Source organism: Brachyhypopomus gauderio, chromosome 4 (assembly GCF_052324685.1).
Source record: "Brachyhypopomus gauderio isolate BG-103 chromosome 4, BGAUD_0.2, whole genome shotgun sequence".
Classification (NCBI taxonomy): domain Eukaryota; kingdom Metazoa; phylum Chordata; class Actinopteri; order Gymnotiformes; family Hypopomidae; genus Brachyhypopomus; species Brachyhypopomus gauderio.
Window position 1 is genome coordinate 963023 of NC_135214.1, and position 26139 is coordinate 989161.

Consider the following 26139-nt stretch of genomic DNA (forward strand, 5'->3'; position numbering starts at 1 on the left):
CATACCTTGGCTGCCGGTAGCGGATGGAGCGAACCCGCCTTGACGACAGAGGGCTAAGGCAAGACCTTCAGGTAGAACTCGCCTGCCGTGGTGAGGGAAAATCGCTGTCGGAGTTCATCTAAATAGCTGTCAATGTAGATAAGCTGTTGCTCACCCGCCGTCCGACATCGTAGAGAAGTCCTGCCTTCGCTGCTTTGAGTCGTCCGAACCAACCGACGTCTGATACTACGCGAGAAGGTGCAGAACCCATGCAACTGGGTAGAACACCCCTGTCCCTGCACGAGAGGTCTCGGCGGCTGCGAGAGGGCTTGTGCCTGTACTGCGGTAAGAGAGGTCACTTCCGCGATCGCTGCCCTGTTCGCCCTACTCGCGCTGGGGAAGATACTACGAACAAACGAGTAAGCAACCCAGTGTTTTGTTTGAGCCGTAATAACCAGCTTAACTTGCCTGTACAAGTCACGTGGGGAGGCGTATCCACTCACCTTTCTGCACTGTTAGACTCAGGGGCTGCAGGAAACATCATCGATGTTGACCTGGCGCACCGGTTGCACATCCCCACGACATCTGTCAGTCCTCCGTTGCGTGTTAATGCTCTGAACGGCCAGCCTATTGGTGAAGGGCTTATTACTCAGTGTACTGTACCTGTTGTACTCCAGGTGGGGCTGTTCCATACTGAAAATATCCAGTTCTTTCTCCTGCCGACACCCCGCGATCCGGTTGTTCTCGGGTTTCCCTGGCTGTCGTTGCACAACCCCACTGTTTCCTGGAAGACTAGAGAAATCACGAAATGGGGTTCTCACTGTCTCGAGGGTTGTATGCACTTACCTCTCCGATCCACATCTGTAGAAAGCCCCGACTCTCCTCTCGAAACTGTCTATCCCATGCAATACCAGGAGTATGCCGACGTCTTCAGTAAGGACAATGCCAGTCATCTGCCGCCACATAGACCATGGGATTGTGTGATTGAGCTGCTGCCCGGGTCTCCTCTCCCACGTCGTACTAAACCTTACACCTTGTCCCGTCCTGAGGATGTAGCTATGGAACAATAAGTCGACGAGGCTCTCCAGAAGGGTTTCATCCGTCCGTCTACATCACCCGTATAGGTGGGGTTCTTCTTTGTGGAGAAGAAAGGGGGAGGACTGCGTCCTTGCATAGACTTTCGCGCACTCAATGCCGTCACGTCTAAGTTCGTTTATCCCCTTCCGTTCATCTCCGCTTCGCAGGAGCGTCTTAGGAGAGCGTGCATCTTCACGAAGTTGGACTTGCGAAGTGCCTACAATCTCGTTCGCATTCGAGAGGGGGACGAGTGGAAAACTGCTTTCGTCACTGCTCGAGGTCATTATGAATATCTTGTAATGCCGTATGGATTAGCTAACCGCCCCTCAGTTTTCCAGGCGTTTATGGATGAGATATTCCGAGACATGATAGGACAGTACGTCATCGTTTACATAGATGACAATCTTGTGTATTCCTCATCAGCTGCCGACCACGTCTGGCACGTCTCCGCAGTACTAGCCCATCTACGGCAGCATCACCTCTACGCAAAAGCCGAGAAATGCGAGTTTCACCGGACTTCCGTGGATTTCCTGAGATGTACTCTGTCTCCGGGGGGTATCTCCATGAATATGGATAAAGCGTCCGCAGTCTCACAGTGGCCCGTCCCTCAAACGAGGAAGGAACTCTTGCGATTCCTGGGATTCGCGAACTTTTACCGTCGCTTTATCAGGGGCTTTGGTTCCGTGGCCGCTCCGCTGACGAATCTCCTGCGGGGCGGGCAGCGTCTGCGCCTTGACTGGACAGCTGAGGCTGACCGGGCGTTTTCGTTGCTCAAGGGAGCGTTCTCCTCGGCACCCATCCTTTACCACCCTGATCCCCAAGTTCCCTTCGTGGTCGAAGTAGATGCCTCTGAGGTGGGGGTGGGAGCAGTCCTCTCCCAGCGTCAAGGAAAACCCCCTAAATTGGTCCCTTGTGCGTTTTACTCCAAAAAATTGCAACCAGCAGAGCAAAATTATGATGTAGGCAATCGTGAACTCCTGGCAGTAAAACTCACCTTAGAACAGTGGAGACACTGGTTAGAGGGGGCTGAACATCCCTTTATTGTTTACACCGACCACAAAAATTTTGAGTACCTAAAGGAGACCAGGCGACTTAACCCTCGTCAGGCCAGATGGGAGTTGTTCTTCTCCCGGTTCCGCTTTTCTGTCTCTTATAGACCCGGCTCAAAAAACACAAAAGCCGATCTCACGCATCCACGATAAAGACCCCGTAGAAAAGGAACCGGAGTACATATTGCCACGCACCTGTTTCCTAGCTGCCGTTCGGTGGAATCTGCAAGGCAAAATAGAGGAAGCACTACGTACAGATCCGAGTCCTGGCGATTGCCCGGTAGGAAAACAGTACGTCCCCGTGTCTCTGAGAGGACGACTCATGCAACTGGCTCACGATACTGCGGGTACTGGTCACCCGGGGATTACACGTACCGTACGTCTCATATCACGGCTCTATTGGTGGGCATCTCTGAAGGACGACGTTCGTGATTACATATTGGCTTGTAGCATCTGCGCGACGAGTCGCACTCCTCGAACTCTCCCTGTAGGAAAACTGCTTCCACTCACTATTCCTCGCCGACCCACATCGTCACACATTGCGATGGACTTTATCACCAACTTACCGAAGTCCGGGGGCAACACTGTTATTCTCGTAGTAGTCGATAGGTTCTCCAAGATGTGTCGCTTGATTCCTTTCCCCAAGTTACCTACTGCCATGGAAACCGCCTTGGCCGTTTTCCGGGTCTTCAGGTTGCCCGAGGATATTGTTTCTGACAGGGGTGTACAATTCACGTCACAGTTGTGGAAACAGTTCTGCAAATTGCTCGGGGTTGCGGTAAGTCTCACCTCCGGCTACCATCCTCGGGGAAGTAGAACGGGTAAATCAAGAGATAGGGAGGTTTGTGAGGCAATATTGCGTTTCCCAAGTGGGCTGGAGTAAATACCTACCCTGGGCGGAATATGCCCGGAATTCGCTAATGCATTCCTCCACCAAAATGACCCCCTTTCAATGTGTGTACGGATATCAACCGGCCTTCTTTTCCTGGGACGAAGTCTGTCTAACATTCCAGCGCTGGACAACTGGTTCGAGAACAGTGCGCGCACTTGGGAGCGAGCCCACGTACACCTGCGACGCGCTCTTCACACCCGGAGACTCCACACGGACCGTCGCCGGTTGCCCACGTTGGTCTACCACCCGGGTCAGAGGGTGTGGCCGTCCACGCGTGACTTGAACCTGCGGCGACACTGCAAGAAACTCAGCCCGAAATACGTCGGTCCATTCAAGATCCTGCGGCGGGTTAACGCCGTCTCGTATGAACTTTAACTGCCCCCTCAGTATCGCGTCCATCCGGTTTTCCATGTTTCTCTGCTTAAACCGGTGTTCTACAGCCCTATGTCTGCTGCACTGTCTCTTGCCAGGCCACCTGAACCGCTGGAGCTCGACGGGCACCCCGCTTACCTCATCCACGCCATTCTGGAGTCCCGTCGGCGTCGGGGTGGGCTTCAGTATCTCATCGAGTGGGAGGGCTATGGTCCCGAGGAGCGTGCATGGATCCCCGCGCGGGATGTGTTGGACCCCCCTCTTATCGCCGAATTCCACGCTGCTCATCCTCGCTTCCCTGCTCCCAGGCGTCGTGGCCGGCCCCCGTCTAACCGGTCTGTTGCGGCTGGAGCCGCTCGTCGGAGGGGGGGTACTGTCAGGAACAGCACATGATCGCCGTGTGATGCGTTTCACCTGCCGCTCATCGCCCCTCCCCTTTCGCACTATTTAAGCTTCCTCCTCTATCTTTCGGGTTGCGAAGTATTGTTGGCATGCCATCTACCAAGCGTTATCTCCCCGTGATTGGTCTCCTGTGTTTTGACCTCTGCTCTCGTTCCAGACCTCGTTCCCAGCCTAGCCCTCTTATACCTCCAGCCATCTGTCTACCCGGTATGAACTCGGACCGTCCTGACTTCGACTACCGCACTCATACACTGCACACACCCTACGGAGTTATTCACCTGTACGAGTACTCTGTATTCATTTCACAAATAAAAACTACAGCATTCCGCAACTGGATCCGTGTCTTCCTGGTTGAATCGTTACAATTTGAATATTTTTGAATATATCAGAATATTTTTGTAAATCCTGAGATATCGTTATTTGCAGTACTCATTCCAAAAATCATATCATGAATAAACACATACTACCCTATTCAAATCTACAATATATTATTGCTGTAACAATGCTGCAATCCAATAATACATGAACTTGTACGGGCAAATGTTTTCGCTAAACACAGAAACCCCATAGGTGACTGGTCACTGGACCAAAGGACTAGTTAAAATGTAAATATTTCTCCCTTACACCAAAATTTAGTTAATCAGCCAAGATATCTTGGTTTTTCAGTGTCAGTTTTGTACTAAAGCTATGATGGAATAACCCACCAATAATCTTGTGCACTCCAGAATCACATTATCACACTATCATCTCCGCACTTATAGCTGATCACAAACATCTCTTGCTTATATGGTTTCTGACATTACTGTGAATCATATACAGTATATAAAACATGTTGCATAGTTTAAAACAGCAGTGAAACTAATTTTAAAGTTTATTGAAAATTTAAGCATTTAAAATTTTAACTCATTTTAAATTAAAAAAAATTTATTTTTGTTAATTTTGAAGTTATTATGGCTGGTCAAATACTGTACAAAGTTTCTTTGTTTGTTATAGTCAAAAAACAATGGTCAGTTCTGTAAAGGAATTTTTAATTAATAATGACCAAGTCAGCGAGCTTCACTTCCTCCTGTATGGACCAGTTGTAGGAAAATCCAGCACCATAAACACCATCAGAACCATTTTTGAAGGACGTTTGTTTTTTGGTTGTCTGGCTGGGGCAGCGTCTGGTACGATTTTTACTAAAACTGTGAGTACACAATGTGACTCTGTTCATGAAGGTTCATTCTGAAGTGTGATTTCAAGCTTGTAAATTCTTTAGACTGTGTACACAATACTCAAATAATAGAAAACTAGTAATCAAAAACAAACTATATTTGATCCATGTTAAATGGCCTTGTATGCAACATACTAAAATATGTTTCTTGTAAGCATACTACATCTGCAAATTCCCACTTAATTGATTAAAAAGTTAAGAGACTGCTTAAGTAAAATATCAGCACTGGACATTAGTGCTTGTAGTTGTTTTATTATCATTGTAATTATATTATATATATATATATATATATATATATATATATATATATATATATATATATATGGAATATAGAAATTTTATTACTGTAAATATTGATATTGCTATTATCATTGATGTTATTGTTATGTGGTACTTGTGTCTCAGTATGAAAAATATGGGATAGCCAATGGGAGAGAAGGAATGTTACCTTTGGCCTTCTATGATACAATGGGTTTAGTAAAAGGAGGATCTGAAGGAGTCTGCACTGATGACATCATCAGTGCCTTGAAAGGACACATAAAAGAGGGTTATGTGGTAAGATACAAATAACATGCACATCACTGTACAAAATGATTACGTTGCTATGATTGGTATCTCAATTCTTTTAACGCAATATGTAAACAACATATAAAAAGTGACATTGTAGTAAACCAGTTACACAAAAACAATTTCGAAAATACATATCAAAACAGAAAGCTTTTATTTGTGTAGGAAATATGTACATTATTCATGCCATTATGACATTTTATGTTTTGTCTTTTTCCTGGAGTTCCACACTGAATTTCCAATTATTGAAAAAGATCCCCAGTATCGCAGAAATCCCAGCCTCAGTGATCGGATTCACTGTCTAGTGAGTGTTGTAGGAGCAGACAAGATTACAATGATGGATCAAGAATTTATCAACAAAATGAAGAAAGTTAGAGAAGCAGCAAGTGGAATGGGTGAGTCATCTTGTGTCAAATGATGAACGTGATGGTTATAGTTCAGCTTCCCAGCTATGAAGTCTTTACAATTCATAAATTATTAATTTGCTGTAAAAGTAATAATGTGAGAAGAGAAAATATTTTGTCCTCATATAACCGATTTGTTATGCAGCATTTTTATATGCCAAAAGTGAAGATTTAAAATGAACTCATTCAGTCCACACCTTAATTAAGTCTAGACAAGATCTTGTATTAGCAGATTAACCATGTAGAGTACATTTACATTGAACAAATATGGAATTTAGAATTGTCTCATAAGCTTAACAGAGTGCAGTGTTATTTAGGGCAAAGAAAAATAAAATATGTAAAAGTCCAGAAAAAATAACAAACCTGTCACGGTACGGCGGGCCACCTACTGGTCGCCCCCGTCTACAGCGGCAGCTTGTCCTGTCAACTGTTGCGTTGTGTTCGTCCCTCGGGTGGGCGGAGCTTGCGATCTGTCTCACCTGAGGGTCGTTTGTTTGTCTATATATGTCTTGTCTTTGTACCAGTTGACCGCTGGTTATTATATCCTTCAATTGGATCAGTTCACGGGTTTTGGTTTGTGCACTTTTTCTATTAAACCATACTTTTTCCCTGAGACTTGGCGTGATCGCTTCCATTTTATTTCGCTCACCCTACCCGTCACAAAACCAAATTGAGAGCGATCTCTTCACTAGCTTTCTGTCAGAGCTCATAACCTTAGATGTAGTGTTCTTAATTAAGTCTGTTTTTATTTTGTTCTTAATAATGTTTAATGTTTACAGATTATTACAGTGTATTATGTTTGTCCCCAACCATTAACATGATATATTGAACTTTCCCCCTTACTTTACAGAATATCCTGTAGAACTCCTAAACCGCTGTTGCATAAACCATACAAATAAACTATGTGCAAATTATTTTGCCCCAAAGTCAATTTTGAAGAACATTACTCAGGAAATATGTTTTATCTGTGTGCCTGTTTGTGCTGTAGGAATTCCTCAGGTGGTCTTTATGACTAGAGTTGATCTTGCCTGCCAAATCACAAAAGGAAATTTGAAAAACATCTACAGGAGCAGGAAGATCAAGGAAATTGTGAGTAAAATTGCTATTGGGAGCTTATCTGAGCACTTACACAGGTGTTATGTTAGTGTAAACGGCAATAACACTGACACTGTGCATTTTTGTCCAGATGAATAAATGCAGTAATTTGCTGGGTGTTCCAGTGAACTGTATCTTCCCTGTGAAGAACTACTCTGACGAGATCCATATGAATGAGGAAATAAACTGTCTGATGCTGGATGCCCTAAAACAGATTATTCACTGGGCTCATGATTACGTGGTTTCATGCTCCACTATTCCAATACACAAAGAATAATGAAAAATTCACACAATCTTCAATGTTGGCAATAATCATCCAAGTCACAATAATAAATTCTTATAAAATCAAGTATTTTACAGTGACACCATTGTAATGATGGACTCATATGAAAAATTAGAAAAAGGAGGTGATCCCTAATATTTTATTAGCAATTAACCCTTCGGTTTTGTTGACCTCACGTTTTTTACTTTAGTGTTCCCGGTCTTCAGAGACCGGTCTGTTTTAACACACAAAAAACCCTTGCAAACACCACCTTGCAAACACCGGCATAACGTGTGTGTGTCTGTGTCTGTAGGTGTGTGTGTAGGTGTGTCTGTGTGTCTGTGTGTGTGTCTGTGTGTGTGTCTGTGTGTGTAGGTGTGTGTGTGTGAGTGTCTGTGTGTGTTTAGGTGTGTGTGTGTGTGTTTAGGTGAGTGTGTAGGTGTGTGTGTGAATGAGTGAGTGAGTGAGTGTGTGTGTGTGTTTATGTAGGTGTGGGTGTGAATGAGTGAGTGAGTGTGAGTGTGTGTGTGTGTGTGTGTGTGTGTGTGTGTGTGTGTGTGTGTGTGTGTGCACGCGCGCATGTAAATTCATGCACATGAGTGGCATGTCACACTCAGATCAGAGTGTGCCTTGCAAACATAGGCATAACATGTGTCTGTGTCTGTAGGTGTGTGTGTGTGTGTCTGTGTGTGTAGGTGTGTGTGTGTGTGTCTGTGTGTGTTTAGGTGTGTGTAGGTGTGTGAGTGAGTGTGTGTGTGTGAGTGAGTGTGTGTGAATTCATGCACATGAGTGGCATGTCACACTCAGATCAGAGGGGCCTTGCAAACATAGGCATAACATGTGTGTGTGTGTGTCTGTGTGTGTAGGTGTGTGTGTGTGTGTCTGTGTGTGTTTAGGTGTGTGTGAGTCTGTGTGTGTTTAGGTGTGTGTAGGTGTGTGAGTGAGTGAGTGAGTTAGTGTGTGTGTGTGTGTGAATTCATGCACATGAGTGGCATGTCACACTCAGATCAGAGGGGCCTTGCAAACATAGGCACAACATGTGTGTGTGTGTGTGTCTGTGTCTGTGTGTAGGTGTGTCTGTATGTGTGTGTGTCTGTGTGTGTAGGTGTGTGTGTGAGCGAGTGAGTGAGTGAGCGAGTGAGTGTCTGTGTGTGTGTAGGTGTGTGTGTGTGTGTGTGTGTGTCTGTGTGTGTAGGTGTGTTTAGGTGTGTGTGTGTGTGTTTAGGTGTGTGTGTGTGTGTTTAGGTGTGTGTGTGTGTGTGTGTGTGTGTGTGAGAGAGAGCGAGTGTGTGTGTGTGGTGTGTGTGTAGGTGTGTGTCTGTGTGTGTAGGTGTGTGTGTGTGAGTGAGTGTGTGTGTGTCTGTGTGTAGGTGTGTGTGTGTCTGTGTGTGTGTAGCTGTGTCTGTATGTGTGTGTGTCTGTGTGTGTAGGTGTGTGTGTGAGCGAGTGAGTGAGTGAGCGAGTGAGTGAGTGTCTGTGTGTGTGTAGGTGTGTGTGCGTGTGTGTGTGTGTGTGTCTGTGTGTGTAGGTGTGTTTAGGTGTGTGTGTGTGTGTGTTTAGGTGTGTGTGTGTGTTTAGGTGTGTGTGTGTGTGTTTAGGTGTGTGTGTGTGTGTGTGAGAGAGAGAGAGAGAGAGCGAGTGTGTGTGTGTGTGGTGTGTGTGTAGGTGTGTGTCTGTGTGTGTAGGTGTGTGTGTGTGAGTGAGTGTGTGTGTGTCTGTGTGTAGGTGTGTGTGTGTCTGTGTGTGTGTAGGTGTGTGTCTGTGTGTGTAGCTGTGTATAGGTATGTGTGTGTGTGAGTGTGTATGGGGATGTTTTCTGTCTGATAGATGAATATATTCTGAATACCCATTCATTTCCTGTGATGGTCACGCTTGACCGGCAACAACACAGATGTAAAACGTTGGTTTAAAACACTCAAAATTCAGTGAAAAAGATTATCATCACTTTTATATGTTCCAGTGCATAGTGTGGAGGATGGCATAAGGCCTTGCAGCAATCAGATGTAAAACACAATATTTATGAGTGGTTTAAGTTGTAAATCGGTCAGATTTGACCCGAACACGACAGGAGGGTTAATAATGAACAAAACTAGACACATTGTGGACCTGTTGATCAGTATTTTGCAGTAGGTAGAATGTACACAAAGTGTAAGCATTAGTGTGCAGCGTTGAGGCTGAATAAAATTTTTGTATGAATACTTGTTTTGTATGAATACTCGTTTCTGCATCCTGTCTCATCCCTCACGTTATAAGATCATTGTGGTTCTTTAAATAGGGAGAATTCAAGCCAAAAATACACAAATGAAGGTAACAAAACATCTGTGTTAAATATCTCTGCATAACTTCCCTAAAAGGAAATGTATTACGAACTCCTCAGCTGACCCCCAAGTCTGAAAAACAGCAGAGGGAGTAAAATAAACCTAAAAGTGTTTAACACAAAAGACACTCACACCTACATTCAACAATGTGGCTGCACACACATCACATACACACAAAGCTGTACACAGGCAAGCAGTACACTCTGAAGTGTTCAACGTCACTGTGATGTATGTACTCTGTACTGACCACATCAATGTGTGTCATCCACACCACTAGTAGGCACTGTGCTGCCCCTTGTTACAGTGATTGCCTGTATACGGGTATGGATGCAGATATCTCAGTAGAAGTATGGTCCTTATAGTGAAAATGTGTCTGTGTATCTCTCCTAGAAAGGTTATCTAAAGGAACTCGCATGATAACAGTCACTCAGTATAAGATGCACACAGAGCACTGTCTACTTTAGCTGAAACACTTGTGTTTCAATCTGCCATGGACCTTGTGGCTTCAACACTGCAGGCCACATGTAGACATCAGCCAATCACACACAGCGTCAACAATGTCAGGACACGACATGTAAATAGAGAACACCACCACCTTGGCTCTCTGAATGCAGCCACTGATTCACTGGGATTTGACTTTCACTTTCATATTCACTACCCAACCCCCACCCGTTTACACACACAGTGTAGAGCTGAGAGTGAAAGAGGAGGATTTAGAGACAGACAGAGAGGTACAGACACAGAGCAGCAGAGGAAGGAGCAGCACACTCTTCTTACTAAGGTAAGTCAAGATTACTTACTGTGTCTTGGCTTACACTTCTTAAAGACTTCACATGTTAAATAGTTACTCTTAAAATAAATATTTGTCATGCAGTCAGTAAAATACAGAAATCTAAAAATAATCAATAGTATTTTTGTTCTAAAATGAAGTAATATGCATTAATTAAAATAGAGTAATGTAGATAAAAACATGATTATTAATTAGATAAAGAGTATCAGCAGAGTGTGTTGCTTTTAGTTAACACTGCCAAACACTTTTGTTGGATCAGTTTCTCAGATATGATTCCATTATGTACAGATGATTTTAGCAATTATTGCAATACTACACATAAACCAGAGCACTGTTAAAAAATATTTGCATTGTAAAATTCTAATATTTAAAAGAAACCTGTGTTAAAGTTCAGAAAAAAATTGTAGCCATTTCAAAGATCGCTTGCTTTGTTTTGGCTATTGTTCAGAATGATAAGACCATTCTGTTTATCATATCATGTTTATCATATTATGACCTGGTTTCTGCGATTACTTGCGTTAGTCATTGTGAAAGAAATGTAACCTGTTTGTTAAGAAATGTTATCTGCTTACTAACTATAATCCACTAATGGTCAAAAGGAGAAGGAAAGGTTGGTGAGATGGAACGATGATTATGCTTGTGGTGACAGAAACAAGAAGATGCTTTCTCTCTGTGTGCCAGATCTGAGATAAAATGCACACCTGTATGAATGTAAGATTAGTAAGGAAACAAGAAAGAAGACATCTGAGGCTGGAGGGACTTCTTGGTAAACACAAAGGTAAGCAAGTAGAGAGAAAACAGGAATGTAGGGGTAAAAACCGAAGGTACGAAAGGGATAAGAAAGCTGTGAAAAGAGAGCTCAGGAGCTCCCCCTTGTGGATGCTTGTATGGTGTGTACAGCTGAGAGTTTATAAAATTCCACAATAAAGTTTGATGTTTCTATTTGCCAAACTGAGTACAGAGTTGTTCTTGTTTGCAATATCATCGCAAAGATTGAAACATTTGAAACACAGTGACTTTGTGATTAGCATGTTTGCCTCTCAGCACTGGGGTCTTGGGTTCAAGTCACTATCTGAGTGAAGTTTCCATGTCCTCCCTGTGTTTATGTGGGTTTCCTCTGGGGTCTCTGGTTTCCTCCCACAGGAGGAAACATTGAGTTTAGGTAAACTGGCAGTCCTTGACAAAAGGTCCCTGTGTGTCTCTTCATGTTCAATAAAAACAGTTTAACATGAATGAATGGTGGATGGTGCTCTGTCCTCTCTCCCTGCACCTGATTCAGTCCCCCAGGGAGCTGTGGATTTCGGTAGAGAGTATGCTGTGTAATTGGTTGCCACTTCCTTCAGGTGTGATTGGTTGTGTAAGAATTGTGGTAAAGATGTGAAGTGACCTTGGGTATCTTGAAAGTTGCTATATAAATTGAACATTCATTCACTATGAAACACAACGTGTTAGTGTGACAATCTGATGTTATCTTACATACACAAAAACATGTCATCTGTGTTGTCAAAAGTCCACAGGACGGTGAAAGACGCACTCCCAGCACAGGCCTAGACGCTATTTCACAACCTGAAGCTCGGTGACTGGATTGTGGTGAAGGACTTCAAACAAAAGAACTGAGGTGGAGAGGTTCACTCCTCCTCACTACTGAGACTGAAGTGAAGGTTGAGAGTGAGCCACCTGGATCCACGCTAGCCTCCACAGGAGAGTCCCAGAACCAACACCCTTCATGGACGACTAGCTGAAATCATCGAATCCAACACTTTATCTAACATATCTCTACAAAATTTACATCAGGGCTGACCGTGAGATACAGGGACCAGGTACAGGGGGGATTAGGATTAACCGTCCTAATATCAGGAGAATCAGGCTCGCCCATCCCACTGACTAGAATCCTCATTCCCAAACTTCTATAGACTACATATAGTTTGTATGTCAACCCAAGAAATATAATTAGGCAAACTGACCACGTCTCACACTCAGGTAGATTACAACAAAAGGAGGATGTCTCAGTGTATATATAGAATAATGACACGTGTGACTGGAGCCATCTGCCTCCTATTTGCCATGAGTATAACTGTAGGTTGCGGATTCTACACTCCACTCAACACTGCTGGAGATTTATGGGGTCCCGACACTCCTAAGGTAGTGACCATTGCAGAGAACACAGTCAGCACTTTTGAATGTAAAGTCGTTAAGGTCCGAGCCAAGGTGTACAGCTACCTGTCATACAATAAGTATTTTTGCAGACATCCGTGTGGAAGCTGGGACCTCACAAAGGGCGACATGGTCTATGGCTATGACAGTGTGAAGGTCAGTGAAGTGGATGGAAATACGATTCAGGTGAAGTGGGAAGCCCCCAAAGTATCTGATTCAGGAGTGTACTGGTGTTGTGTGGAGAGGACAGGACGTGACTACTGCTCTGAAGTGACTGTCATAGTCGTCCCAAGCGGCCTTACCTAGTAGGGATGACAGTGAAAATGTAGAATCAAACCATAATTCTATGCTAACACCCTGACCTGGCTACACACATGGACTCTCCCTCAGAAGTCCAACCTCTAGTAAAGTCTTGGTGTCACGTCAGCTCTTACCATACTACAGAAGCAGGTTCTAGAGGTAGAAGGTAGAATTAACATTGCAGATAACACGTGTCCTTGGTCTTGCATTGTATGTTTATCTGTCTATGGTTATTTGCACTTCTAGGTTTCAGTTTAAATTTGAGCCTTATTTGAGATACTAGTGTAATGGGATTGATTCCTGTAGTTTAGTAGTAGTATGGCTCAAGTGTATCTTGAATTCTGACCTATCTATGCTAGTATCTAGGATGCATTCTGTGAACAGAGGTAAACTAGATCCATCTGAGGTGGCAGTAACGACTGTACAGGCAAGCAGTCATAGATTAGGCAGGTTTGATATTTGGCAAAGGCAGTGACACCTGCCTCTGCTCTAATAGCCCAAACAGTACTCAGATTGGGGTCTCAGAGTGTGGAACAGCAGTTATAATCAGAAGCAGGTGAAAGTGCTCAGTGCAGACAGGAAGTCACACCATCAACTTCACATGCAATGTGACCTCAGCAGCCTCAGGAGGGTTTATGTGGGCATGTGATATACATGCTTACCACCACCTGCCCTGAGAGTGGCAAGGATGCAGCTATCCAGTGATGGTCAAACCCATCTTTCATCTCATGATAAACCAGCACCCTGCAGCCTCTGCCTTAAAGCAGAAGTGTTCTCCGGGACACCAAAGATGACCCATTTGATCTGGTGGATTGGCCACCACATCCCACAGAGGACCATGATCCACCTTTTGGGAGCATGGAGAACTTCAGTACCATCTTTTAAGAAAGAAACAAAAAATATATATTGTTACACTTTTATTTCTTCTAGGCTATATTCATGTGCCATAGATCTTGGGTGCTTTACACAAAAAAATAAATAAAAAAACTTTCCTCGCATCTTATGTGACTATGGATATGTCTATCCATGTGTCACTTTTGTATTAGACTAGAGAAAAAAAATTGTTAGACAATTTGGCTTTTTCTTTTAGTTATTAGATTATGTTGTAGTCAGCCTGAAAATGTATTCAAACAGGTTATTAGTTTATCCTTACAGATAAAAAGGAAGGAAATGTGGGGGAAAGGAGGTAAAAGATATTTTGATATGCCATATAATTTTTTAAGAAAATGCAATCAACTTGTTAAGATATGTAAATTGTTTGCTAAATGTAATGTTAAAAGGTAGAAGGTTGGTGAGATGATTCACTGTAAACCCAGATTTTATATCTACTCAACTGTTTAATTTCAATGTATAAAAATATTTTTTTTTGCATTACTATCAAATCTAAGTATATTGTACTCATATTTGTACACACTGAAATTTACTAACAATTTTAAGTTTAATGAACTGAAAATTAAATGTTTTCAACTGATCACCATAAATAATTTTTTGTTGAACACTTTTCCACCATTTTGTTAGCTTGCTGTTTGTAGTCAGGCCAGGCAGACACGTATAGGCAAAACATAAGTCCGAGTTGCAGGTTGTTTTAACCAGTGTGGCCGATTTTTTTTAACCTGCTGCATTTTATTTGGTAGCCTAGGCTGTTTGCGAGCAGTGTTTTCTTTTAATATTACCCATATTTGTTGAAGTGAACCATATGGAGTTTTTTACTTGTGTACCTGTATTTTCCAGAATTTCCACAGCAGCAGCACACGTCCGTGTTTTTGAAACACAAAAACACAGACATTAGGTCACCTCCTTGGGCGGGACCCTAGACCGACTGGGCCATCAACAAGACAAAAACCATGCCCCAGTCGGCCACAGGGCCCTCACGCCCTAACTGGCACCAGGCCGCTGAGCACTTGAGATCTAACCAACTACACTACAGAGACAAGCATTCTATGTGTGTGGTAAAGTTCATAGAGCTGAATGATGTCTTCCCATTGTCAGCATACTGGGCACAAGGAGAACTTACAGTAACACTGAAATGATACATCGTTTGCTAAACACCTTTGTGTATATACAGTATATTCTAGATGGCTGTGCAAACAACACTCTACAAACAAACTACAGCTTACAGAAATATCTGCACTTCCAGAAAAGCCAAGCATCAAAATTGTTCCTATGATTGATCTTGTACCAATAACTGCAGCAACTGAATCATTTAGTGACACAAGCAGCCATGTAGACATCCCGTCTGTGTCCTCTCTGGATAGAAGTCATCATTGGCTAGAATTGTTTGACATCCCCAAATTTTCTGTTGATGTGGAGTACAGACTTCGACAGGGTAACTTGGCATATCTTAAGGATTGAACCTGTCTTAAAGTGACAAAAGAACTGAAGAATGATGTCTTGGAGAAACTGGCTGCAACAATTTATGCTTTTAAAGCAGGGGTACTCAACTGGCGGACCGCGGTCCGGATCCGGACCCGAACGCAGTCCTGTCCGGACCCAATCTCATTCCTGATTAACCGGATACGGACCAAAACAAAACCGGAGCATTTATTTCAGGGCTATTGAAAAAACACTCCGTCACGAGTGTTAACGTTCGCCACCACCCACCCCTGCCTGCCTGCGAGGGTCCGCGCGGCGAAAATGACGTAATCGCTGTGTCGGTTCGCGAGGTCGTGCACCTCTCGAATTTTGTAACTTCGCGCGCGAACTATTCAGTCAAACAGATATTTGTTGTGAAACCAAGTAGTTACAATTTCAAGCATTTTAAAGTACTTTAACCTAAGTTCCAGCACTTTTCAAACCTGAAGCACATAGCAACATTAAAATTGGTCAGGTAAATGTTCATTCCCCTGTTTTGAGCGGTGTTTCTACCACATATCGTTTCGGAGAACACTGCAGTGACGCTCGCGAAAGTATAAACGCGAACCCCCCCCGCTCAACAACGTTCGCCACCCCCGCCGCACCGGACCTCAGGTCACAGGTATCTGCCAAAATTGGACCGCGGACAAATTTAGTTGAGTACGCCTGTTTTAAAGCATACCCAGAAAAACAGGATTATGAGACTGTTGCAAAAGCCTTAGTACAAGCACATCCATGTCTCACAGAATCAGGATCAACCTCAGGCTGGGATGGCTGGAAGAACAGCGCCACCTGGGTCGGCTTGATCTCTCCGTCAATACTGGTAAGTGTGGAAAGCAAACCTTAAGTGGTGACCCTCCAAAGAAAGACCTCAAGAAACCAAGGAAGGGGGAAATACATTTCTTACCTGAATATCCAGAGGGGATGGATGACCATAACCTGGAAGAAGCTTGTCAGATTCTGCACCAGGAAATGATGAAGACAAAGCCAAATGGATGCCTTGTTAGAAAAGAAATGGATGTGACATTTGCTCTTTGGAGAAAAGAAATCATCAAAGACAAGCCTGCCATCAGCCAAGTGGTACATCGCTGACCAGCACTTTTCACAGAAAGTCAGGTTTGTATGACTGTTTATTTATTTAAATAAAATAAATTATTATAGTCTTTTAGTGTTCTAAACGTGCTGTATTGTATTGTTCAGTTTCAGTGCATTTTTTATGGCTTTGTGTTTGTTAATATTGTGTAACATCATTTAATGGGTCATAGATTGGGCACATTTAACCCTAGGTTTATGCAGTTTGCTTTGTTTTATTTTTCAGGTATATTGCGAGTTCACCAGAGTAGTAGGGAAAAATCTCAGAGAACAGTTCTTCAATACACTTGATGATTTCTCACCAAGTCTGATGGACCTCTTCAGGAAAAAAAGGACTTGCAGGTCAGACAAAGGTGAGTGGTATAATATATCCCTGTTTTTCCCATTTTTATCTTTGGTTCCTTTTTTCTCATTTCATATTTTCTCTATATTCTGTTTTAATATATTATCCTGATATTTCCCATTATCTTTCTCCTGGTGTGAGGGTTGATACATGACACAAGTGCAGATGAAACTAAGCTTTAATGCAAAGACTCATAGCAGACACAATCCAAAACATGATCCAAAAGATAAAGTCAAGGCGATCCAGGAAAAATAATCCAAAAAATAAGTAATCAGCAATGGTGCTGTAGGTTGGGGGGGGGGGGGGGGATTCAAGAGACCAATCCAGGTCAAACCATACACTAGAAAATACAAAGAAATGCTCATTATGCTTACTACAGAAATGACAAGTATAGACCTTAATGAGACACAGGTTAAAATTAATAATGAGGAGATGATGAACGAGGAAGCTGTCGCAGGGAATTCTGGGTAGTGTGGTCCTCCTGGGTATGTGACATGACACCTGGACTTGGTCTTGGTAGCTGATGTATATAATTTATGTGTGTGTATATATACATATATATATATATATATATATATGTGTGTGTGTAAATAATCTTGCTTGTTAATTCGGCCCAGACGGGAAGAAAGGACACGACGCTCTTTTCATTATGCCGTTCTCTTTGTTTTGTCATAGGTAGTTAGGGTAGGTTATTGTCATTTACTTTCATTTCTTTAAACATGCATCAGGTTAGGTAGTTGATATTATTGTGGTTAGAGACGTTTTTGTTTGTTATTTTGTGCATTGGGTTGTGTCCTGGAGTTACATCCCTTGGCCATAATTTGAATAAATTTGTCATTTCATCATATCTATCAGTCTCTCTTTCATAATATACTCATTCTCTGTTAGGGCTATATGCCTAGAGTAATCGTAACAGTAACGAATCATAGGGGTGGGTGTGTATTCAAATGATTTATTAAACAAAGAAAGCAAAACACTAAACAAAGGAGAGCAAACAAGTAAGGAGGTAAATAGACAAAGAAAACATGCAAATGACTAAACAGAACAACTACAAACAAAACCAACAGGAACAGAATATAAACATACCACGACAGACACCTAAGATTACCAGAAAACGCGAACACAATATAAACAGGATCAGAACTCAACACGAACATAAGGGCCAAGACACTCAGGCATAAAACACCAGTAACACAGGGCAGCACCATAACAAACATACAATAAACTCACACAGGCATAAAACACAATCACCAGAACCGTTCAACACACTTATAGAGAAAACAGGACAGAACAACGATAGAACATAAACCACATACACGCAGGCATAAATACACAAACCAGGGAGACAGAGAGGGAACCACTATGGCGAGACAAAACAAACGTAGGGGTAACACGTACGAAGGAATAACTGAACGAACAACAAAGAGAAACAAGAACCAAAACCAGGAAGACGAAACGGAACAAACCAGGTCAGCGCATGGAAGGAGCGACAGGAAGTCGCAGGCTACCGAATGAGAGGATAAGGACACATGGAAAAACACAATGACTGACACAGGGGAGTAAAATATACACTGAAACAGGGGAGGGAACCAGACACAGGTGCGAGCACTGAAGACAGGAGCATGACAGACAGAAGGGAAACCAAGGTAACAGGAAAAACAGGGCGGGGCTAGGGCAGACGACACAAGACTGGGAAGAAGGGCAAAGCTGGACGTGACAAACTTGATTTTTACTTGATTTCCTTCAGTTATTTATATTAAATTCAAAATATAGAATAACTTGAATGGAAGAGTGCTTGCACAGATTTGTTATATATCAAACTATGTACACTTATTTCAACATGTGCAATTAAAGAGGTATTTATTGTCATATTTGTTTATTCCTGCTGCTGTTGCTAATTAACTAGTATTGTTTCTAATTGTACGTTTTATTTTATGTTAGGATGGAAATGACAAAGACTCATACAGTGAAACTTCAGTGGGAGTCCTATGTGTCAATCAGGAACATCCTCAGTTCAGTTCATATAAAGTGAGGATCATATTGGAAGGCATTGTGGTGATGGACAACTTGGCCAATCTACCCCAGGCCGTCTGTCTTCTTTTCAGCTTCATCTATGCTCTTCACCTAGACTACCCTAATGGCATGAAACACACTTTCTGCTTCATTCAGCAAGTAATGTTGAACCTCGTGAACTGCTCCCCAAAATTCAGACTTAAACAAATCAGCTTGTTGTGTGAAACTGATTTCAGGAAGGTTAGGTTCCACGTACCAAATTCTGTGTTTGTTTTTGCTCTTGTGTGCTGTTTGTGGTGTCCACAATATGGCCTACAATTCTTGGGCATTTTCTCTTTTACGTACTAGTCGGAATGTCTTTAGTATACCAGCAGTAGTTTAGAGAAGTCATTTTCTCCATTTATTTTTTTAATTTCAGTGTTTAAGTAGCAGTGATGTCAGTAACGCGTTACTCTAATCTTACCACTTTTTTCGGTAACGAGTAATATAACGCGCTACTATTTCCAGTCCAGTAATCAGATTAAAGTTACTTATCCAAATAACTGTGCGTTACTATTTTTATTTTCCCTAGTAAATATATATATTTTTGCTTTCTTCTTGGCTCAGTTCTACTTTTGCGTCTGACCGTAGCGCTCGACTCCGCACGCTGCGCGCGACCCTGTGAGAGCGCGAGCACGTTTTACAAGTCATTTTTTGCAGCGCCCTCCCGTAACGATGTGTGGTAGTATAAAGAAATACCCCTCAACAACAGGGGAAGGAACATTTACCTGAAGAATTTTAATGTTGCACTGTGTTCCACGTTTGAAAAGTGCTGGAATTTTGACTAACGTCGCCTACTTTAAAATGCTTAAAATTGTAATGGTATTTCGTTTCACAAGCTGTCTGACTGAACTGGGGTGGGTTTCCCGAAACGTTCGTAGCGCTTTTCATACGAGGTTACGAAGTACTTGGCGCTACGAATGTTTCGGGAAACCCACCCCAGTTCGCTTGTATTACGTTTACAAATAAATTTACAAATATTACCGCGCAGCTACACAAACGTAATGTCAGGAGAGTCTTGCCCTTTAAGTGACACTGGGGGGGCGGGGCCTGCGCGCGCCAGCGTTGCGTTATCAATAAAGTTTCCCTCCTTGGGATTTTTGGATTAAGCAGTTTCTGCCTCGGTTACCGAACCTGCTTCAATACATTGTTACTGTTAAAAATGCACTTCCAATAAAGTGAGTATTGGAAAATTTTATTTTGCTGCTGAATGTAACTACTAAAGTAACTTGTAATCTAACGTAGTTACTTTTAAAATCAAGTAATATGTAACGTAACTAAGTTACTTTTAAAAGGAGTAATCAGTAATCAGTAATCGGATTACTTTCTCAAGGTAACTTAGCCATCACTGCTAAGTAGTGGTTAATGTCAGGGCCGGAGTGGGCCCCTATTTCATCCCGGGAGTTTCATGTCCAAATCTGGCCCAAAATTATTTTCCCCTCCCAATCGGCCCAAACTAGAGATTGACATGAGCCGGCCCATCGGGAATCCTCCCGAATCTCCCGATTAACAACTCCGACTCTGGTTAATGTAAATTATTGTAATGTATGAGTAATTTCAAGTAAATACTTTATTATTAAAGTATTTTGTCTTTCATTTTCACTAGATATTTGTAATCAAATCAAATTTAAAAAGAAAATAAAATACTAATACTCAAGATTCTAAGTAGAATTAATGGGTAAAGCTATTGGGATAACAACTACAGAAAAGCTCAATCATTGTACCCTTCAGGCAAAACAACTTTTTATTTTAAGCAATACTGACTTACATTTTCATTGCACATGACTTTTTGCAGAGTTTTGCAGAAATATTTAACACAGATGTTTTGTTACCTTCATTTATGTATTTTTGGCTTGAACTCTGCCTATTTAAAGAACCACAATGATCTTATAACGTGATGGATGAGGCAGGATGCAGAAACGAGTTTTCATACAAAACGCATTTTATTCAGCGTCAACGCTGCGCACTAGCGCTTAACACAATGAGTATTAGATGAAAAGACACAGAGCGACTCAAAGATGAGCGACAGCCACAACATCAACACACATTTACCTTAAAATAAACGAGAACCAAGTGTACTGCATTCTGTCAACAATGACTAGACGAGACACAGGTGAGACGGATGAGCGCACACATTGAACCACACCCAAAAGGAAGTGTATGCACATAACTACACATACAGACTACACACACACATGTCCAAGTGGGAGGGGCCAGGGGCTGCAACTTGACAGATGTACTGTGTTCTCTCTTATTTTTCTCAGTACAATATTACATCTACACCTCTTTTAATTGTGTTTTTATCATATCTGTAATGTTGGAGGGTGAGGCAGGATACCGAGATTAGAGAACCATTTCAAGCATGTTTTTATTTAGCTAGCAGTAGCGCGTTCAGCATTAACAAACAACAAACATGAGTCCAGGAGCTTCTTTGTGGTGATATCATCTAGAGCACTGGGATAAAATACATTCTACCTACTGTAAAATACTGATCAACAGGTCCACAATGTGTCTAGTTTTGTTCAATATTAATTGCTAATATAACTAATTATATATCTATATACATAACTATTTTCTAACAATTTTGAGTTTTTTTCCTATCAGTCCATCATTACAATGGTGTCACTGTAAAATACTTGATTTTATAAGAATTTATTATTGTGACCAACATTGAATTTTTATCATTTTTTGTGTTAGGGCATCCAGCATCAAACTTTATTATTGTGGAATAAAGTTTATTCCACAATAAAGTACAGAGAGTACAGAGATGTTCTTGTTTACTATTTTGTTGTAGAAATTGAAACATTTCCACCACATCGCTTTATTAGTTTGTTTGTGAAGTGGCAGTGTTTATTCCTAAAGTATGTCCCAAGAAAGAATTCAAGCAATTCACCTATGAATTATTGATAATTAAATTATGTTTACATAATATTAGCTCTTCCCAGCTCTTTAAATTCAGCACTAGAAGTAATCAAAGGTGGCACCATACCACACCCCTATATACACACAAAGTGTGAAAGTGAAAGAGTAGCATTTAGAAATGGGCAGAGAGGTCGAGACACAGAGCAGCAGAGGAAGGAGCAGCTCACTCTTCTTACTCTAGTAAGTCAAGATTACTTACTGTATCTTGGGTTACACCTAAATTAAAGACTTCACATGTTAAAATAGTTACTCTTAAAATAAATATTTGTCATGCAGTCAGTAATATACAGAAATCTAAGAATAAGGTTGGATGCAATAGTATTTTTGTTCTAAAATGAAGTAATATGCATTAAGTAAAATAAAGTAATGGAGAAAAAAACATGAGGGTTAAAATTAGATACAGAGGATCTGTATGTATGAGTGTGTTGCTTTTAGTTAACACTACCAAACACTTTTGTTAGATCAGTTTCTCAGAAATGATTCCATTACATACAGATGATTTTAGCAATTATTGCAATACTACACATAAACCTGTGTTAAAGTTCAGAAAAAAAGTAGCCATTTCAAAGATTGCTTGCTTTGTTTTGTCTATTGTTCAGAATGATAAGACCATTCTGTTTACCATATCATGTTGATCATATTATGACCTGGTTTCTGTGATTACTTGCGTTAGTCACTGTGGAACAAACTTTGATATGCCATTTAATGTTTTTAAGGAAATGTAACCTGCTTGTTAAGAAATGTAATTTGTTTACTAACTATAATCCACTAATGATCAAAAGGTAGAAGGAAAGGTTGATGAGATGGAATGATGATTATCCCTGTGGTGACAGAAACAAGATGCTTTCTCTCTGTATGCCAGAGGTGAGATAAACGGCACACTTGTATGAATGTAAGATTAGCAAGGAAACAAGAAAGAACACATCTGAGGCCGGAGGGACTTTCTTGGTAAACACAAAGGTCAGCAAGTAGAGAGAAATCAGGAATGTAGGGGTAAAACCGAAGGTACGAAAGGGATAATAAAGCTGTGAAGAGAGCTCAGGAGCTCCCCCTTGTGGATGCTTGTCTGGTGTGTACAGCTGAGAGTTTATAAAATTCCACAATAAAGTTTGATGTTTCTATTTGCCAAACTGAGAACAGAGTTGTTCTTCAATCAATCAATCAATCAAATTTTATTTATATAGCGCTTTTTACAACAGTTGTTGTCACAAAGCAGCTTTACAAGTGCCGAGTCCTAGCCCCCAGTGAGCAAGCCAAAGGCGACAGTGGCAAGGAAAAACTCCCTAGTCTTGTTTGCAATATCATTGCAGAGATTGAAACATCTCCATCACATCTTGGCACCCCAGATGGGAACCCACGTCTGAGGACAATAAGGGCTGTGAGGGGGTGTTACTCATTGAATTTGTATGCTTCATCCGACAAACACAAAATGTCCTAGGTCCTGGAAGTCGACAAAAGTCACCTCTGCAGCAGGGATTTTATCAAATCTCCTTGTAAGTATTTTGAAAAAAAATGTTTGATTTAGGAGTTTGATTTGACTATGACGTTGGAAGTCTGGGATCCCTATGTCTGTTTTAGACCCTGACCTGGACAGCTGTCCCCGAAGAGCTCTATCAGCACACCCGATTGTGGTCACGGTCTGGCCACGCAAAGTGGTCTGGCACCTCCTCTGACCACAACTTGGAAGTCCAGAATTATTTCTGAACGGGATGGTTGGAGAATTTGCAGCCAATGTCAAGCAGACATAAATAATTTGGGTAATGGCCAGATGAGTGTGATAGAACAACATGCAGACCATGCGGAAAAACTTTGACAAGACAAACTGAAAAAAGACAAAGAAAAGAGATCAAAAACAAAGGAGAAGAGGCAGACATTGGAAGAGGAAGATGACAGTTTGATGGCCCTCTTCCTTGGCGTGACAGAATGTTTCAACTTTGGGAAGGAAGGCCACTGAGCCTGTGTGTCCTGAGCCACCTGCTGAAATGGGTTATGGGGACTGGCTAGGAGGGGCTCTGAAGGTAGTTGCATGTTCAAAACAAACAGTTGAACATGAATGAATAGTGGATGGTGCTCTGTCCTCTCTCCCTGCACCTGATTCAGTCCCCCAGGGGGATGTGGATTCTGGTAGAGAGTATGCTGTGTGCAATTGGCTGGCACTTCCTTCAGGTGTGTGATTGGTCGTATAAGACTCGTACCTGTTGTGAAGTGACCTTGGGTATCTTGAAAGTTGCTAAATAAATTTAACTATATAAATTTAACTAAATTCACTATGAAACACAACGTGTTAGTGTGACAATCTGATGTTATCTTACATACACAAAAACATGTCATCTGTGTTGTCAAAAGTCCACAGGACGGTGAAAGACGCACTCCCAGCACAGGCCTAGATGCTACTTCACAACCTGAAGCACGGTGACTGGATTGTGGTGAAGGTGACTGTGGAGAGTGAGCCACGTGGATCCACGCTAGCCTCCACAGGAGAGTCCCAGATCCAAAGTTCTTACCAGACAAGAGTGACCCAGAAATGCATAAATAATCACTTGGAACTGTGTTCTTGCTGGTGTTCAGTTTCATAGACGACTATCTGAAATCCTCAAATCCAACACTTTATCTATCTAACATATCTCTTCATCAGGGCTGACCGTGAGATACAGGGACCAGGCACAGGGGGAATTAGGATTAACCGTTTAATATCAGAAGAATCAGGCTCACCCATCCCACTGACCAGCATCCTCATTCCCAAACTTCTATAGACTACATATAGTTTGTATGTCAACCCAAGATATATAATTAGGCACACTGACCACATCCCACACACAGGTAGATTACAACAAAAGGAGGATGTCTCAGTGTATATATAGAATAATGGCGCGTGTGACTGGAGCCATCTGCCTCCTATTTGCCATGAGTATAACTGTAGGTTGCGGATTCTACACTCCACTCAACACTGCTGGAGATTTATGGGGCCCCGACACTCCTAAGGTAGTGACCATTGCAGAGAACACAGTCAGCACTTTTGAGTGTAAAGTTGTTAAGGTTCGAGCCAAGGTATACAGCTACCTGTCATACAATAAGTATTTTTGCAGACATCCGTGTGGAAGCTGGGACCTCACAAAGGGGGACATGGTCTATGGCTATGACAGCGTGAAGGTCAGTGAAGTGGATGGAAATACGATTCAGGTGAAGTGGGAAGCCCCCAAAGTGTCTGATTCAGGAGTGTACTGGTGTTGTGTGGAGAGGACAGGACGTGACTACTGCTCTGAAGTGACTGTCATAGTCGTCCCAAGTGGCTCGTCCCCTGAGACCGTATCTAGTAAGGATGACAGTGAAAATGTACAATTAAACCCAATTATGATATGCGAATCCCCTGATCTGGCTACATGCATGGATACTCCCTCAGACGTCCAACTAGCAACGTCTCAGTGTTGCGTGTGCTCTTGCCCTACTACAGAAACAGGTTTTGTAGCACTTGTAGCACAGTTAGCACTTGCCCTTGGTCTTGTATGTTTATCTGTCTATGGTATTTTGCACTTCTAGGTTTCAGTTTTAATTCCTCTTATTTATGTTTGACTCTATGTTTAAGTTTAAGCCTTATTTGGAATACTAGTGTAATGGCATTGATTCCTGTAGTTTAGTAGTAGCATGGCTCAATGACTCTGTATCTTGAATTCTGATCTATTTATGCTAGTATCTAGGATGAATTCTGAATGTAAATGTAGAAGGCAAGTGTGTACCTTTCCCAAAGATGTAGCACAGCCCCTGTCGAACGTAAGTTGTTGAGCGGGGGTGGCAAACGTAACACTCGTGACGGAGTGTTTTTTCAATAGCCCTGAAATAAATGCTCCGGTTTAAAATTAATTCTCCCATCATAATTTCTAAATATGTTTTTTTTTTTTTGGTCCGTATCCAGTTATTCAGGAATGAGATTGGGTCCGGACAGGACTGCGTTCGGGTCCGGATCCGGACCTCGGTCTGCCAGTTAAGTACCTCTGTTCTAGGCTATATCATGGGTTAAAGTTCTCCGTCACTACGACGGATTTCCGTCATTTGATTTTTTGGGGGAAAAAATCCGTCAAATCATAATAAACCACACGCGCGTGCGTGCTATCTTTTGTGGCCGAAATATGATTCTCACTGGCGCTCATCAGCGCTGGATGGATGACGGCGGTGTCATTTGATTGACTTGCGGGTCATTCCGCCTTCAGATTTACGGACATTATGTAGAAAAGTGACCTCCCTCCTGCCTGACGTGACCGTAGCGCGCGACTCTGTACACCTCGTGCAAACTTGCGCGAACGGCGGAGGCTAGTTGACGCGTCACATTCTTTTTGCAGTCTTGTCCGAAACGATATGTGGTAGTATAAAGAAACACCGCTCAAAAACAGGAGAATTTTAATGTTGCTATGTGTTCCAGGTTTGAAAAGTGCTGGAATTTAGGCTAAAGTACTTTAAAATGTTGAAATTGTAACTACTTCGTTTCACAACAAATATCTGTCTGACTGAA

General features: G+C 42.1%; 2 long non-coding RNA genes across 2 annotated transcripts; both read left to right on the forward strand.

Moving 5' to 3' along the window:
• Positions 1–10364: 10364 nt before the first annotated feature.
• LOC143511556 (uncharacterized) lies at positions 10365–13494 on the forward strand. Its single transcript, XR_013130159.1, has 3 exons — positions 10365–10411; positions 11102–11198; positions 11931–13494. It is a non-coding gene; the product is annotated as an uncharacterized LOC143511556 (long non-coding RNA).
• A 9334-nt stretch (positions 13495–22828) lies between these two features.
• LOC143511743 (uncharacterized) lies at positions 22829–25507 on the forward strand. The gene is made up of 3 exons (XR_013130246.1): positions 22829–23128; positions 23214–23392; positions 23982–25507. It is a non-coding gene; the product is annotated as an uncharacterized LOC143511743 (long non-coding RNA).
• The last annotated feature ends 632 nt before the right edge of the window (positions 25508–26139 follow it).